The 18058-nt window shown below is 45.0% G+C and overlaps 1 protein-coding gene and 1 long non-coding RNA gene across 3 annotated transcripts in view; one reads left to right on the forward strand and one right to left on the reverse strand.

The window, feature by feature from the left end:
- SLC22A3 (solute carrier family 22 member 3) overlaps nucleotides 1-18058 on the forward strand; it is a 392110-nt gene that overhangs the window by 94575 nt on the left and 279477 nt on the right. The gene's annotated exons all lie outside the window — the stretch shown is intronic.
- On the reverse strand, nucleotides 10655-13672 carry LOC138681729 (uncharacterized). Its single transcript, XR_011321973.1, has 3 exons — nucleotides 13594-13672; nucleotides 11172-11311; nucleotides 10655-10721 (listed from the first exon to the last, which is right to left on the reverse strand). It is a non-coding gene; the product is annotated as an uncharacterized lncRNA (long non-coding RNA).

The raw sequence follows: 18058 nt of genomic DNA on the forward strand, positions 1-18058 counted from the left end.
CCCCACAGCCCCTCTTGTATTGTCCACACAACCCTGTTATGACCTGGTGGTTAGGACAATAATGGACCTGGTGGTTAAGAGCACACGGAAAGACCTGATAGTAACAATAATACAGGACAAGCTCTGGGACGTGGGAACTCTGCTGACCGCAATCCCTAATCCTATCACACACACTAGAAATAGCCGTGGATTGCTCCTAACGCTCCCTATGCAACTCGTCACAGCCTCAGAACTAGCTAGCCCTAAAGATAGAAAAATAAGCCTACCTTGCCTCAGAGAAATTCCCCAAAGGAAAAGGCAGCTCCGCACATATAATGACTGTGAGTTAAGATGAAAATCACAAACACAGAGATGAAATAGATTTTAGCAAAGAGAGGCCCGACTTACTGAACAGACAGAGGATAGGAAAGGTAACTTTGCGGTCAGCACAAAAACTACAAAAAAACCACGCAGAGAGCGCAAAAGACCCTCCGCACCGACTCACGGTGCGGAGGCGCACCTCTGCATCCCAGAGCTTCCAGCAAGCAAGACAAAAATCAAAATAGCAAGCTGGACAGGAAAATAGCAAACAAGAGAAAAAACAAGCAGGAACTTAGCTTCTGCTGGAGAATACAGGTCACCAGAACGATCCAGGAACGGACTAGACCAATACTAGAACATTGACAGGTGGCATGGAGCAATGATCTAAGTGGAGTTAAATAGAGCAGCCAGCTAACGAATTAACCTCGTCACCTGTGGAGGAAAATTCAGAAGCCGCAACCCCACTCACAACCACCAGAGCAAGCCCATGGACAGAACCAGCCGAAGTACCATTCATGACCACAGGAGGGAGCTTGACAACAGAATTCACAACAGTACCCCCCCCTTGAGGAGGGGTCACCGAACCCTCACCAGAGCCCCCAGGCCGACCAGGACGAGCCAAATGAAAGGCACGAACCAGATCGGCAGCATGAACATCAGAGGCAAAGACCCAGGAATTATCTTCCTGACCATAACCCTTCCACTTGACCAGGTACTGGAGTTTCCGTCTCGAAATACGAGAATCCAAAATCTTCTCCACCACATACTCCAACTCCCCCTCCACCAACACCGGGGCAGGAGGATCAACGGATGGAACCACAGGCGCCACGTATCTCCGCAACAACGACCTATGGAACACATTATGGATGGCAAAAGAAGCTGGAAGGGTCAAACGAAATGACACAGGATTGAGAACCTCAGAAATCTTATACGGACCAATGAAACGAGGTTTAAACTTAGGAGAGGAAACCTTCATAGGAACATAACGAGACGACAACCAAACCAAATCCCCAACACGAAGTTGGGGACCCACACAGCGCCGGCGGTTAGCGAAACGTTGAGCCTTCTCCTGGGACAATGTCAAATTGTCCACCACATGAGTCCAAATCTGCTGCAACCTATCCACCACAGTATCTACACCAGGACAGTCCGAAGACTCAACCTGCCCTAAAGAGAAACGAGGATGGAAACCAGAATTACAGAAAAACGGCGAAACCAAAGTAGCCGAGCTGGCCCGATTATTAAGGGCAAACTCAGCCAAAGGCAAAAAGGACACCCGATCATCCTGATCAGCAGAAACAAAGCATCTCAGATATGTTTCCAAAGTCTGATTAGTTCGTTCGGTTTGGCCATTTGTCTGAGGATGGAAAGCCGAGGAAAAAGACAAATCAATGCCCATCCTAGCACAAAAGGATCGCCAAAACCTCGAAACAAACTGGGAACCTCTGTCCGAAACGATGTTCTCCGGAATGCCATGTAAACGAACCACATGCTGGAAAAACAATGGCACCAAATCAGAGGAGGAAGGCAATTTAGACAAGGGTACCAAATGGACCATCTTAGAGAAGCGATCACAAACCACCCAAATGACCGACATCTTTTGAGAGACAGGGAGATCCGAAATAAAATCCATAGAAATATGCGTCCAGGGCCTCTTCAGGACCGGCAAGGGCTAAAGCAACCCACTGGCACGAGAACAGCAGGGCTTAGCCCGAGCACAAGTCCCACAGGACTGCACAAAAGAACGCACATCCCGTGACAAAGACGGCCACCAAAAGGATCTAGCCACCAAATCTCTGGTACCAAAGATTCCAGGATGACCAGCCAACACCGAACAATGAACCTCAGATATAACTCTACTAGTCCATTTATCAGGGACAAACAGTTTCTCCGTTGGGCAACGGTCGGTCAGGTCTATCAGCCTGAAATTTTCGCAGCACCCGCCGCAAATCAGGGGAGATGGCAGACAAAATTACCCCCTCTTTGAGAATGCCCGCCGCCTCAGGAACACCCGGAGAGTCGGGCACAAAACTCCTTGACAGGGCATCAGCCTTCACATTCTTAGAGCCCGGAAGGTACGAAACCACAAAATCAAAACGGGAGAAAAATAGCGACCATCGAGCCTGTCTAGGATTCAACCGTTTGGCAGACTCGAGATAAGTCAAATTCTTGTGATCCGTCAAGACCACCACACGATGCTTGGCTCCTTCAAGCCAATGACGCCACTCCTCGAATGCTCACTTCATGGCCAACAACTCTCGATTGCAAACATCATAATTGCGCTCAGCAGGCGAAAACTTTCTAGAAAAGAAGGCACATGGTTTCATCACCGAGCCATCAGAACTTCTTTGCGACAAAAGAGCCCCTGCTCCAATCTCAGAAGCATCAACCTCGACCTGAAACGGGAGCGAAACATCTGGCTGGCACAACACAGGGGCAGAAGAAAAACGACGCTTCAACTCCTGAAAAGCTTCCACAGCCGCAGAAGACCAATTGACCACATCAGCACCCTTCTTGGTCAAATCAGTCAACGGTTTAGCAACACTAGAATAATTACTGATGAAGCGACGATAAAAATTAGCAAAGCCCAGGAACTTTTGCAGGCTCTTCACAGATGTCGGCTGAGTCCAATCATAAATGGCCTGGACTTTAACAGGGTCCATCTCGATAGAAGAAGGGGAAAAAATGAAACCCAAAAATGAAACCTTCTGAACTCCAAAGAGACACTTTGACCCCTTCACAAACAAAGAATTCGCACGAAGGACCTGGAACACCATTCTGACCTGCTTCACGTGAGACTCCCAATCATCCGAAAAGACCAAAATATCATCCAAATATACAATCAGGAATTTATCCAGGTACTCTCGGAAGATGTCATGCATAAAGGACTGAAATACTGATGGAGCATTGGAAAGCCCGAATGGCATAACCAGGTACTCAAAATGGCCCTCGGGCGTATTAAATGCTGTTTTCCATTCATCGCCCTGTTTAATACGCACAAGATTATACGCCCCTCGAAGATCTATCTTCGTGAACCAACTAGCCCCTTTAATACGAGCAAACAAATCAGACAGCAGCGGCAAAGGATACTGAAACCTGACTGTAATTTTATTAAGAAGGCGGTAATCAATACAAGGTCTCAAAGAACCATCCTCCTTGGCCACAAAAAAGAACCCTGCTCCTAACGGTGATGACGACGGGCAAATATGACCTTTCTCCAAGGATTCCTTTATATAACTCCGCATAGCGGCGTGTTCTGGCACAGATAAATTGAACAGTCGGCCCTTAGAAAACTTACTACCAGGAATCAAATTAATAGCACAATCGCAATCCCTATGAGGAGGTAGGGCACTGGATTTGGGCTCATCAAATACATCCCGGTAATCCGACAAAAACTCCGGGACTTCAGAAGGAGTGGACGACGAAATTGAAAAAAATGGAACATCACCATGTACCCCCTGACAACCCTAGCTGGACACAGACATAGATTTCCAATCCAATACTGGATTATGGACCTGTAGCCATGGCAACCCCAAAACGACCACATCATGCAGATTATGCAACACCAAAAAGCGAATATCCTCCTGATGTGCAGGAGCCATGCACATGGTCAATTGGGTCCAGTACTGAGGCTTATTCTTGGCCAAAGGCGTAGCATCAATTCCTCTCAATGGAATAGGATACTGCAAGGGCTCCAAGAAAAAACCACAGCGCGTAGCAAACTCCAAGTCCATCAAATTCAGGGCAGCGCCTGAATCCACAAATGCCATAACAGACAATAATGGACCTGGTGGTTAAGAGCACACGGAAAGACCTGATAGTAACAATAATACAGGACAAGCTCTGGGACGTGGGAACTCTGCTGATCGCAATCCCTAATCCTATCACACACACTAGAAATAGCCGTGGATTGCTTCTAACGCTCCCTATGCAACTCGTCACAGCCTCAGAACTAGCTAGCCCTAAAGATAGAAAAATAAGCCTACCTTGCCTCAGAGAAATTCCCCAAAGGAAAAGGCAGCCCCCCACATATAATGACTGTGAGTTAAGATGAAAATCACAAACACAGAGATGAAATAGATTTTAGCAAAGAGAGGCCCGACTTACTGAACAGACAGAGGATAGGAAAGGTAACTTTGCGGTCAGCACAAAAACTACAAAAAAACCACGCAGAGAGCGCAAAAGACCCTCCGCACCGACTCATGGTGCGGAGGCGCCCCTCTGCATCCCAGAGCTTCCAGCAAGCAAGACAAAAATCAAAATAGCAAGCTGGACAGGAAAATAGCAAACAAGAGAAAAAACAAGCAGGAACTTAGCTTCTGCTGGAGAATACAGGTCACCAGAACGATCCAGGAACGGACTAGACCAATACTAGAACATTGACAGGTGGCATGGAGCAATGGTCTAAGTGGAGTTAAATAGAGCAGCCAGCTAACGAATTAACCTCGTCACCTGTGGAAGGAAACTCAGAAGCCGCAGCCCCACTCACAACCACCAGAAGGAGCCCATGGACAGAACCAGCCGAAGTACCATTCATGACCACAGGAGGGAGCTTGACAACAGAATTCACAACACAACCCCTCTTGTAATGTCCACACAGCTGATCCCTCTTGTAATGTCCTCACAGTAAGATCCTCATAATGTCCACCACCGCCATCCCCTAATAATGCCCCACTGCCATCCACTCCATGTCCACTCAATCAGCCCCTAACAATGTCCACACAGGCAACACTTCAGTGTCCACACAGCCAGCTTCACATAATGTCCATACAGCCAGCCCCTTGTAATGTCAAAACAGCCAACATTGAACCATTCAATGTCCCCTGCATGCGTTGTCTCCAACAAGCCACAGGCTAGAAGTGGCTTGCTATCTGCTGGAGTTCTCGGCGGGGCAAGGAGCTGATTACAGCTCCTCTGATTTGGTCACAGCAATTTTATTGCAGGCATCATACAAAGGGGATGATTTTCTTCAGCAGGGAAAGAGAAGTTGGTCAGTGTTGATGGAAAGATGGATGGCGCTAAATACAGAGCAATCCTGTAGGACCTGTTAGAGGCTTTAAAAGACTTAAGACTGGGGTGCCTTCTAGTAAGACAACGACCCTAAATATACTGCCAGAGCTACATTGCAATGGTTTATATCAAAGCATATTCATGTGTTTGAATGTCCAAGCCACAGTCAAGACCTAAACTCCACTGAGAATCTGTGACCATAAAATTGCAGTTCACAGACAGGACTCTATCCAATCTTACTGAGTTAGAGCTAGTTATCAAAGAAGAATGTCTACAAATTTCAGCCTCTCGATCTGCAAAGCTGGTAGAGTCATACCCCAAAAGACTTGAAGCAAAAGGTGGTCCTATAAGGTATCAGATTACAGGGGGCTGAATACAAATGCATGTCACAATTTTCAGATTTACATTTTTTAAATATTTAGAAAACCATATTTAATTTCCTTAACACTTCACAAATACTTGCCGCTTTGTGTTGGTATGTCACATAAAATTCCAATAAAACCTAAATGAACAAAACAATTGGACATTGTGCAATGATATGCAGCATAGTGAGTAGTAGGTTGTTTTCTTTCTCTAAAACATGATGTGATTTATAGTCATGTGTAACGATTTTCTGGTGCAAACAAGCATAAAGTGGCCAAGCACAGCAGATGTTATGGGTCCATAATTTGAATTGTATAAAGGAAAATATAAATAAAATAGGTTGGATTTCAGCCTGCCTAATCCTTGGTTGCGCTGCAGATAAGCCGCTGTCAGTGTCTGTTACAAGCATCTGCCAATGGCTCGTTTCCCATCTCTGTTAAGTAAAATTAACATGTACGCTCAATCAACCAGTTGTTTACAAAAAGTCAGAAGATTTTGCAACTTGCAATGTATTACAATGCATACACGCTGGAAAAGCAAACCGGTTAAGCATTGTTTTTTAATAAATTTCTAAATCTATTTTTTAATGCAATTAAAAACGCATAGAAAACACAAAAACAAAAAAATGGAACAGTCGTCATGGATAAGTTACGGTTACATTGAAATCTTAGTGGCACTCTATGTCTATAGACACAGTTGTATATAAAGAAACCAGGTAAAGAGATCCCTCAACATTTAGCAGTAAGTAAGATTTAACACCAAGGAAATTTGAGGAAGAAAAAGGTTATGAAAAGAAGAGAATGGAAGGTTGAGAAGAAACGTGAGAAAGAAAAATAAATATGGGGAGAGCGGTAGGAGGACATCTGAAAGACTGGGGGGAGAGGAAGATGTGAGTCTCTGTAATGGCTAACTTCATTTCCCCCCCACCGTGAGGGTCTAATATTCCACAGAGGATTTAAACTCCATCCAATGGAACTAGGTCTTATATAATCTCTCATAAGAGTTGTTGAATGAGGGGAAGAGTTCCTCCATTAGCATAACTTCATTCCTTTGTTAGAACCAGAGAGAGGTTGACTAAAAATCTTAGCATAGTGTCTATATAATTTATGGGAATGGAGAAGGACAAGTGCTGGATTTAAATTAAATGTAAGATCAGTGATCTTATTTATAGCTTGTTGCACTTTTAACCAAAAATGAGTAAGAAGTCTGTATGACCAAAAAATATGTAGTCTAAGAGGTAAGGTTTCTCCTTATGGAGAGTGACATACCAGCTCTGGCTTGTCAAGGTAAGGATGCTTATTCGCCATGCAATGATTAAATTTCCCAGAGGAGCATTGCCCGGCGAACAAGCTTCCTTACCTTGACAAGCCAGAGCTGGTATGTCACTCTCCACAAGGAGAAACGATATCCCTTAGACCCCAGTCCAGAGCCTCTCACCTAGCCAAATCAGTTCTCATGCTTCACACTGATGAGGGCCAAAAGCCCAAAACACCATGTCTGCGAATTGAGATACTGATTTGGCTTTTATCCTAAGTCATATTGCACGACTCGTTAAAGGGTTAATTGTGACTTGTAGGATCTGTACTTCCAACAGGTGGCACTATATAGTTCAAGTCCTCTATTTCTCTGAAGAGGCAATTTGCATACAAAAAATATGTAGAAAGTCCCCGTCTTCAGCACAGCATCTCCAGCACATAGGATTGTCGTCTGGGATGATAGAGCGTAAGCGAGTTTGGTTAAACATTTTTAATGCAAAGTAATTTTGTAAATGTTTCTTTTATATCATAAGTTGTAAAAAAATTTCTAATATATAAATAGACTTTATTGACTCATTTGCTTTTTTCTGATTTTTGTATACTGCAATATTCTCATAGAAATTTTGGGCCTCATTTATCCAAACTGACTAAAACAGTGTTGATTTTACAATATTTGTGCCAAAAACAAAACCTAACACAGTTTGATCACAGCTTGGCAGTAAACTTAAATCCAATTATTAATTTTTCATAAGCTTAACTTTTCATTCTAAAAATAATAATGTTTATTTACTGAAACTACAATTCCTTAAAATGATCAAATCTTTTGAAATTCTAATTGGCCGCATTCGGTGAATTAATGAAAAATTGGTTTGTTGCAAATAGTGGGTGCTCCAATTGCTATGAAATTATGTGTTTAATAGTCTGAGGTCACCTCGTACTGTATCCAACCCCTTTCATTTTCTTTAGAGCAAACAAAGCCTTGGTAATATCAAAGTGCCCTTCCCCTTGAAATGGATGGTATCTCTTGGCATCACAGACTTGGCCCTTTCCTGGATCTCGTCATATCTGACAGACCGAACATTCAGTGTCTCCCTCCCCCACACCACCTCCTCACTTCGCCCCTTGTCAGTCGGTGTTCCTCAAGGCTCTGTTCTAGGACCCCTACTCTTCTCCATCTACACTTTTGGCTTGGGACAGCTCATAGAATCCCACGGTATGCAGTACCATCTCTACGCTGATGACACGCAGATCTACCTATCCGGACCTGACCTCACCTCCTTGCTTACCAAAATCCCGCACTGTCTGTCTTCTATTTCAGCCTTCTTTTCTGCTCGCTTTCTACAACTGAACATGGACAAAACAGAATTCATCATCTTTCCCCCATTTCACTCTACCCCTCCACCAGACCTATCCATCAATGTCAATGGCGCTCACTTTCCCCAGTCCCACACGCCCGGTGCCTCGGGGTGATCCTCGACTCTGCCCTCTCTTTCAAGCCACATATCCAAGCCCTTGCCTCCTCCTGCCGTCTCAAACTCAAAAATATTTCCCGGATCTGTGCTTTCCTTGACCGCAACACCGCAAAAACGCTAGTGCATGCCCTTATCATCTCCCGCCTTGACTACTGCAACCTCCTACTCTCTGGACTCCCCTCTAGCACTCTGGCACTGCTCCAATCCATCCTACACTCTGCTGCCCGACTAATCTACCTGTCTCCCCGCTATTCCCCAGCCTCTCCCCTATGTCAAGCCCTTCACTGGCTTCCTATCGCCCAGAGACTCCAGTTCAAAACCCTCACAATGACATACAAAGCCATCCACAACCTTTCTCCTCCATGCATCTGTGATATGGTCTCCCGGTACCTACCTACACGCAACCTCCGATCCTCTCAAGACCTCCTTCTCTACTCCCCTCTCATCTCTTCTTCCCACAACCGCATCCAAGACTTCTCCCGTGCTTGCCCCATACTCTGGAACTCTCTACCCCAACACATCAGACTCTCGCCTACCATAGAAACCTTCAAAAAGAACCTGAAGACTCATCTCTTCCGACAAGCCTACAGCCTGCAGTGATCCTGAAGTTACTGAACCGCCGCGCAACCTGCCCTACCCTCTCCTAGTGTTTCATCACCCATCCCCTGCAGACTGTGAGCCCTCGCGGGCAGGGTCCTCCCTCCTTATGTACCCGTGTGCCTGTTATCTGCTCATGTTTAATGTATTTGTCTATATTTGCCTCGTATTCACATGTAAAGCGCCATGGAATAAATGGCGCTATAAAAATGTATAATAATAATAATAAATAATAACCTTGTAGTAACCGACAGCCCATTTAATCATACAACATACAGACTTCATATTTTTTGGAATTTAAAAAAAAGAAAAAACAATCCAAAAATGAATCCTCTTTTGGTTAAGCTGATGGTGTCATTGGAAAAGGTAATATTACCGTACTATGACCTAGATGAATTATGCTAGTAGAAGTAAATCTAGCACTCAACTTAAATGCAAGAGAATTAATTTATTGTAGCACATGAACGAAACGTTTCGGTCCTTTTGGACCTTCATCAGTCACTACTAGTGTTGAGCGATACCGTCCGATACTTGAAAGTATCGGTATCGGATAGTATCGGCCGATACCCGAAAAATATCGGATATCGCCGATACCGATATCCGATACCAATACAAGTCAATGGGACATCAAGTATCGGAAGGTATTCTCATGGTTCCCAGGGTCTGAAGGAGAGGAAACTCTCCTTCAGGCCCCCTGGGATCCATAGGGATGTGTAAAATAAAGAATTAAAATAAAAAATATTGATATGCTCACCTCTCCGGCGGCCCCTGGACATCACGCTGGTAACCGGGAGGCTTCTTTGTTTAAAATGCGCGCCTTTAGGACCTGCGAATGACGTCCCGGCTTTTGATTGGTCGCGTGCCGCCCATGTGACCGGCACGCGACCAATCAGAAGCCGTGACGTCATTCGCAGGTCCTCAATTCCTAGAATTAGGAGTTTTTGTGAATGAGAATGACGTCGCGGCTTCTGATTGGTCGCGTGCCGGTAACATGGGCGGCACGCGACCAATCAGAAGCCGCGACGTCATTCTCATTCACTAAACTCCTAATTCTAGGAATTGAGGACCTGCGAATGACGTCACAGCGTTTGATTGGTCGCGTGCCGGTCACATGGGCGGCACGCGACCAATCAGAAGCCAGGACGTCATTCGCAGGTCCTAAAGGCGCGCATTTTAAACAAAGAAGCCTCCCGGTTAGCAGCGTGATGTCCAGGGGCCGCCGGAGAGGTGAGCATATCAATATTTTTTATTTTAATTCTTTATTTTACACATCCCTATTGATCCGATACCGATACCCGATATCACAAAAGTATCGGATCTCGGTATCGGAATTCCGATACCGCAAGTATCGGCCGATACCTGATACTTGCGGTATCGGAATGCTCAACACTAGTCACTACAACAATAGATGAACAAAGTCAATATAAGGTTACAGAAATAAACCAAAACGAGACAAAAACAAAAATGTGGTTGCAAATAAAGTATATACTGTGCATGATCAAAATATAAGGTCAATTAATCATAAACGTGTCAAGATAGAAAAGCAGAAAAGTATCAACCTATCATAATATCCTCGCATAATTAAGGTGGATGTATAATCAATACGATAAAGGATGTGAGACTCATGCCGAAGAGGTGAGTAGTATAAGTATAACGTACCTTAATGTGCTGAACTTGTATAGAATAAAATTCCAAGAAGAGGTCAATATGCAGATAATGCCTACTATAATAGAAATTAGGAGCCAATTAAGAGTTGTAATGTCATAGTGGATAAAACGTGGGTAGAAAACAACAGAGTCTGTACTTGCTGCGGAAGCACCGCACTTTAGTGACATATATACCTTGCGTGATAACATACACCGTAGTATTATACGGGAGCTGTTGGTAGGTAAAGTTGAAATGTGAATGTGTACGCAATAGCTGAAGATACCTTAAATTAGGGATGTGGGCGAAAGACAACTGCCGCTGGGCACTTTTGGCATGCAAGGTCTGTAAGTGCAAAATGTGTGTTAATAGCATAGAGTGTGACGTAATGGACATGAAACGTTAAACCCCCAGTAGCTGTGCCGTGTGTAAATTTCTGTGTAGCATTTCTTTTAAAAGTATTACACCATTCTGCAGAGTCTAGTATGTTACTTGTACATTCCAGCCTGAACTGACAAGCAGCAAATACCTTGGAGTAAGCCAGGATGCCTTTAGTGTTGCATATGCTAATGCGTAGACAGTAATATGAGTCGGGAGTGAAAAGTTGGCTGCTGTTGGTCTGACGTTTGCCTTACACCTGTTCTGGTATGGGAGACTTGATCCTCAATGCTGCAAAGGATGCAGAGACAAAATAAGAAAAGCTGATATCTTAGTTTCTATGTAAAGTGAGATTATATACAGTATATCACAAAAGTGAGTACACCTCTTACATTTTTGTGAATGTTTTATTATATCTTTTCATGGGACAACACTGAAGAAATGACACAATGTTAAGTAAATGTAAAGTAATGTAATGTAAAGTAGTCAGTGTAACTCAACACACAGCCATTAATGTCTATACCGCTGGCAACAAAAGTGAGTAAACCTCTAAGTGAAAATGGCCAAATTGAGTCCAAAGTGTCAATATTTTGTGTGGACACCACAAAATTTCAAGCACTGTCTTAACTCTCTTGGGCAATTAGATCACTAGAGGTTCACAGGTTGCCACTAGAATCCTCTTCCACTCCTCCATGATGACATCATGGAGCTGGTGGATGTTAGAGACTTTGCAATCCTCCATCTTCCATTTAAGGATGCCCCACAGATATTCAATAAGATTTAGTTCTGGAAGCATGCTTGGCCAGTCCAGCACCTTTACCCTTAGTTTCTTTAGCAAGGCAATAGTCATTTTGGAGGTGTGCTTTGGGTCATATAATGTTGGAATACTGCCCTGTGGCACAGTTTTCCTGATTTGCTTTAGTATGACACAGTACATGTTGGAATTCATGGCTTCCTGTATGAACTTCAACTTCCCACAGCCGGCAGAACTTATTCAGCCCCACATCATGATACTCCCACCACCATGCTTGACTGTAGGCAAGACACACTTGTCTGTGTACTCCTCACCTGATTGCTGCTACACATGCTTGACACCATCTAAGCCAAATAAGTTTATCTTGGTCTTATCAGACCACAGGACATGGTTCCAGTAATCCATATCCTTTGCTTGTCTTTAGAAAAGTGTTTGAGGGTTTTCTTGTACATCATCTTTAGAAGAGACTTCTTTCTGCGACGACAGCTGTACAGTCCAAGTTGATGCAGCATTAACAGGCTGATCCCCCACAGATTTAAACTCTGCAGCAATGCTGGCAGCACTCATTTTCAAAAGACAACCTCTGTATATGACGCTGAGCAGATGCACTCAACTTCTTTGGTTAACCATGACAAGTCCAGTTCTGAGTGGAACCTGTCTTGTTAAACCACTGTATGGTCTTGGCCACCGTACTGTAGCTCAGTTTCAGGGTGTTTGCAATCTTCTTAGAGCATAGGCCATCTGTATGGAGAGCAACAATTCCTTTTTTAAGATCATCAGAGAGTTCTTTGCCATGAGGTGCCCTGTTGAACTTCCAGTGACCAGTATGAGAGAATGTGAGAGTGATAACATCAAATTTAACCTACTTGCTCCTCAATAACGCGAGAGACCTTGTAACACTAATGGGTCACATGACACCGAGGAGGCAAAATGGCTAATTGGACACAATTTGGCCATTTTCACTTAGGGGTGTACACACTTTTGTTGCCAACAGTTTAGACATTAATGGCTGTGTTGAGTTATTTAGAGGGCACAACATATTTTCACCGTTATACGAGCTGTATACTGACTACTTTACATTTCATCAAAGTATCATATCTTCAGTGTTGTCCCATGAATAGATATAATAAAATATTTCCAAAAATATGAGGAGTGTTCTCATTTTTGTGATATACTGCAGGTTACCTCCAAAATCTAAAGGTATATTCAGAGTACATTGAAAATGTTCACTAAAGAATTTATATAATCATATTTTTTGGTTTTCAATCAAATTTAAAAATATCTATTGAATTGCTGTGGGTATATGTGTAAGAGGATGATTTTTTTTTTACCTACAACTTTTTGGAATGCAGATGTATTTGTTATTATTGCCTATTCCTTTAAGGATCACAAGTTTATTGTTGGATTACTCAGATTATATTGTTATTGCAAAGATCTGAAGAGTTCAAGAGATGTCTTCTCATACGCCCCTATACCTCCATCGCTAATGTGAACCCTTGACTTCCAAAATCTACCTGCTATTTACATTCAGCTAGAAGTGTGACTGACTTGGAGTTACATTGTGCTGTTTAAGTGTTTCCTTTATTTCTTTGAGCAGTGTATACATATATATAGTGCTTACTGAGTGTGATTGGCACAGGATCAAAGCACACAGCGGTTTTCTCACATAAATCAGTCTATTTGGTTCATTAACTCTGCATAAACCAGATAACGTGAAGTTCATTTCATTACATCCCCAAACATGACATGACTATCAGTCTGTTCATGTAGCAGAGAAACTTTCTCTGCATGTATTACAACCCCCCTTGTCTGGGGTTACCTTCCTGGAGCTGCGCTCCTCACACTGACTCTGTCCCAGGCTCTGTAGGTCCACGGTCTCTCCACGTGCTCTTCAGGAAGTCTCCACTCGCCAACACTGACCTGACCTCTTTCAGGACCTACAACACAGACCATTCAGGTCCAAACACTCTGAACCATGTGACCACACCATGGTCACATTATGTACCTATAACCCCTCCCCTGGATGGGAGGTGTGTGTGGTTGGCCAGATCCGCCCAGCTCTCCGACCAACCCTGCATGCCTCCCTTTACAACTACAAATACTTGTGGGACTACAGTTCCCAGAACAACATTACTTCAGGCTTACAGTGCAGACTTCCTCTGCGACACATACAGGCCATGTACAATCATGCCAGACACAGTTTCATTATCACCATTACATATATGCCTCCATGCGTATCCTGAGGAGCACATACAGCGCCCCCTGGCTGTAACATGGGTCACTGTACCACATACCCTCGCCGTCTGTTCAAACATATGGGGTTGAACACTTGACATAAGCCAGGGGTCCTGAGACCAGGTACCCATGTCACCTTGCCCTACGAGTCAAGAGGACCGTCTCAGTCGGTTTTGGGCCTCACTCAGCATCACACCTTTGTTAGGCCCTTTTGGGACTCCACCCCCTTTTGGGCAACTACTCCCTTTGGGATACCGCCCCCTTTTGGAACTCTGCCCCCTTTTGGGCATCCACCCCTGTTTGGTTCACCGCTCCCTTTTTGAGACACCACCCTCTTTAGGGACACCACCCCTTCCCTGGGGCACACCCCGTGGACTCCCCACGGTACTCTCAGGCCCCAGTTCACAGAGTACACCAATATGTCTCTGGGCTTGCTCTAGCCCATTAAGAGTCTGCACAATCTGGACCAATGTCCTCTCACAACACTTCTCCAGCTCCTGCTGTCCCTACCACAGCTCCTGCTGCAGCCACAAACTGCCAGCATCTCCGGATGCTGATCACAAGCCGCTGCTGCTGCCACACAAGCCTTCAATCTTCGTGGCCATGCCGAGTCACAGCAAGCTGTCCTGAAAATATTTTCCAGCAGATTTGCACAATGAAATGCAGCATACATTGGGGTATGCCTCACTTCACACTGCCCAGACAAGGAAAATGGTGTGCACTCAGGTCAGGGACAAGGAGGTGCTGGTAAACTGACCGTAAGGTCAAGTCAATCATTCAAAAAAGATTACCGCACACTCAAGACTGGTAAGATGCAAAAGGTGTATGCCAATTATATTGAAGAAAACAAAACAAAAAAGAAGTGGTTGCCACATTCATATTCATTTGAAATAGACAAAAACCCGACGTTTCGTCCCTCCCGGGTCTTACTCATGGGGTTACTCAAGTCCTTTGACATAGATGCATAATAGTGGCAGTGGTAGGGGGTGTACGACCGATCCCTTGTTAAGGCACAACCTGAAAAGGGTCCCTGGGAGGATTAGCGGCGCATCCCACGCCTTGCTGCGATGTCCTGGGGGGTCTATTATGCATCTATGTCAAAGGACTTGAGTAACCCCATGAGTAAGACCTGGGAGGGTCGAAACGTCGGGTTTTTGTCTATTTCAAATGAATATGAATGTGGCAACCACTTCTTTTTTGTTTTGTTTTCTTCAATAAAATTGGCATACACCTTTTGCATCTTACCAGTCTTGAGTGTGCGGTAATCTTTTTTGAATGAATCACTTCACACTGCCTGCATTCTCCACCATATGTAATGCTGCGGTAGCACCGTACGCAGTGGAGAGGCAGTGACCCACAAAGTTCAACACAAAAGTCTCTTTAATGTCTTACTTCACACATAAAGGTGCATAGCATTTCATAGTACACATCATTAAAGTTCAATACACACAGTTTCAGCTCGTCTCAGTGCCGGTTTCATAGCACCACACATCATATGGCTTTGAGATTGCAGTCCCTATACACGCCGGACCTCTCCTTGTCCAGTATCCGTGGGGCAACCACACGCCATATTACAGTCTCTAAACTCAGCTTCACATGTTGCAGACACTATACATGCCAATCCTCCTCTGACTAGTTCCCGTGGGTGTCCTGCACTGCTGTATCATAGACTCTTTACTCACACAGCCATACACAGCCCAGAATATCCTCCAGATATCAGCCAGGCACCATATCCACCTGTTTGCAATCGTTACACATGCCAGTCCTCTTTCGGACACAGGACATCCACCTCCGGTTCACCTCTGGGCACAGGACTGTCCACATCCGACTCTTTCAGGCACAGGACATCCACCTCCGGCACGTCTGGGAAAAGGACTGTCCACATCCTAGACCAGTTATCATGGATGACTTGCATCACTGTGTACGCTGCGGGTGCCAGGCTATTCAGCTGCCATAGCTGCTGGCTCCGCTGGCCTGTGCTGCCACACATAGCCAGCGCTCTGCAGGCCTCTGCTCTGCACAACAGCACACACTAGACTGACACTGACATTGCACCTGACTGATATACCCATACCCCTTACCGCAGGGTTTTTAACAAACAAAACAGTCCGGAAATCCATGACTGCCATGCACTCCTATGGACTTCATCCGTCTCCATGCACAACCTGGGGAGAACACACAGCGACCCCTACCTGTGACACAAGCCACTGCCTCACAATATATATATATATACATTTGTAAGAGGATGATTCAGACCAGGGGTACCTTTCTTGCACTGGGTGCGGAACTTTCGGGAGTGTGGCCAATATTGCATGGGGGAGAGCTTTACACTAACCAGCAGGGGTGGGGCGGAGATAAAAAGGGCTGCACGCGGAAGAAAGAAAAAAAAAGGGAAGAAGCCAGCACTGCATATGGTAAGAACGCAATAACTGAAGTGCAATTGCACATAAATTCTAACTGTATTTAAAAAATGAGACATTTAGCAAACAATTGATCAATTCTTTGAGCTACCCCGCCACTTCACGGCATTCTCATAATGGGGCAGTCCTAATCTACATATTTTATTTACGTTGTGCCATTATGGCCTCCTGAATGTATAAAGAGTATGAAAAAAAAAAGGACCACATTACACGCGGAAGAAAGAGGGGACTTCTGGCAGGAAGACAGAGTGCACAGCAGGATGAGGTGCAGGCCTTGATAGCAGAGCCCCATGTGAGTTTAGACCCACCTAGTGGGCTACTGCTTGCTGACATCAGACAGCGACTTCCCTGACGTCCCCCGTGCCGGGAGGTTACTCACATGAGAGACCAGTGACTTCCACGTGCGTGCGACCTAGGCTTGTACCGGTGACTGAGCCAGGATGTACCAACTTATACCCCACCTGCACTGCGGAGCAAAATCACCTCCGGTGCTATTGTATGGAGAACTGAGACCAGTACTAGGAAACCACGGGTACAGGAACCCGCCTAGTGTGGCAAAGACTCTCTATCTGCATTGAGGAGCCGGACATCTGTCTATCCAGGTTCACCTCAAGACATGACGTGCCACTGTTGTCGGTGCCATCGTTAGAACCCGAGATGCTGCAATCAAGAAGCTGACAGACTGATAAGTTGTACTCTTCCTTTTCCCCTTTTTGGACATTTGCATAACACCTGTTTACCCTGTTCTCCTCTCCAGTGCCCATATCATTATATCCCTTGCCTCCCATATCCATTTCTTCCCTGTGTGGAGCAATCATCTGTTAATAAATTTAACTCTTGTTCTGCCTCCTGTCCGTGACGACATCCCGATCTCTGCAAGTGTACATATTTATACCGTATATATACACATGCTGATGTCGATACAGTTCAAAGTGATTCAACTGTATTGGGAAGTTGGGTCTGATGAATGTGGCTGAGGAGGCAATAAACTGTATGCTAATAGCGGCACACGACACAGGCGCCATGGGGCCCGTGAGTCAGGGGGCCCGATACCACCCTCGCATCACGCATTTAACTGTATCAGCAACATAGATGCCAATACAGTTGAAAGCAGTGATGGAAGAGAGAGCTGCTGCGCTGTGTCCAGTGCTGCTGCGCTGTGTCCGGTGCTGCAGCAGGGGGCTCTGTTGACATTTTGGGAAAGGCCAGAACCCCCCGCAATTCCATGTTTTCCTGTGCAGTGGACTCTAGGAAAATGGCCATCGGGGGCTACACATGCGCAGATCTAGATCTTGGTACCAAGATCTCCATCTGCGCATGCACCGCCCCCTGGAGGCCATTTTCCTGTAGTCCACCGCACGGGAAACCACGGTACTGCAGGGGCTCTGGCCTTTCACAAAAAGTCGGCAGAGCCCCCCGCAGTAGCGCCGGACACAGAGCAGCAGCAGCAGAATCGGACACCCGCAGAAACAGCACCGCACACCGACAGCGGAGCGCCAATAAGGTATACACGCATTTTAAGATGCACCCCCATTTTGCCCCCCAAATTTTTGGGAAAAAAGTGAGTCTTATAATCAACAAAATACGGTATATGGGGCTGCATTAAACTCTATGGGGTTGCATTACATT

The sequence above is a fragment of the Ranitomeya imitator genome, chromosome 5 (genome assembly GCF_032444005.1).
Source record: "Ranitomeya imitator isolate aRanImi1 chromosome 5, aRanImi1.pri, whole genome shotgun sequence".
Taxonomy (NCBI): domain Eukaryota; kingdom Metazoa; phylum Chordata; class Amphibia; order Anura; family Dendrobatidae; genus Ranitomeya; species Ranitomeya imitator.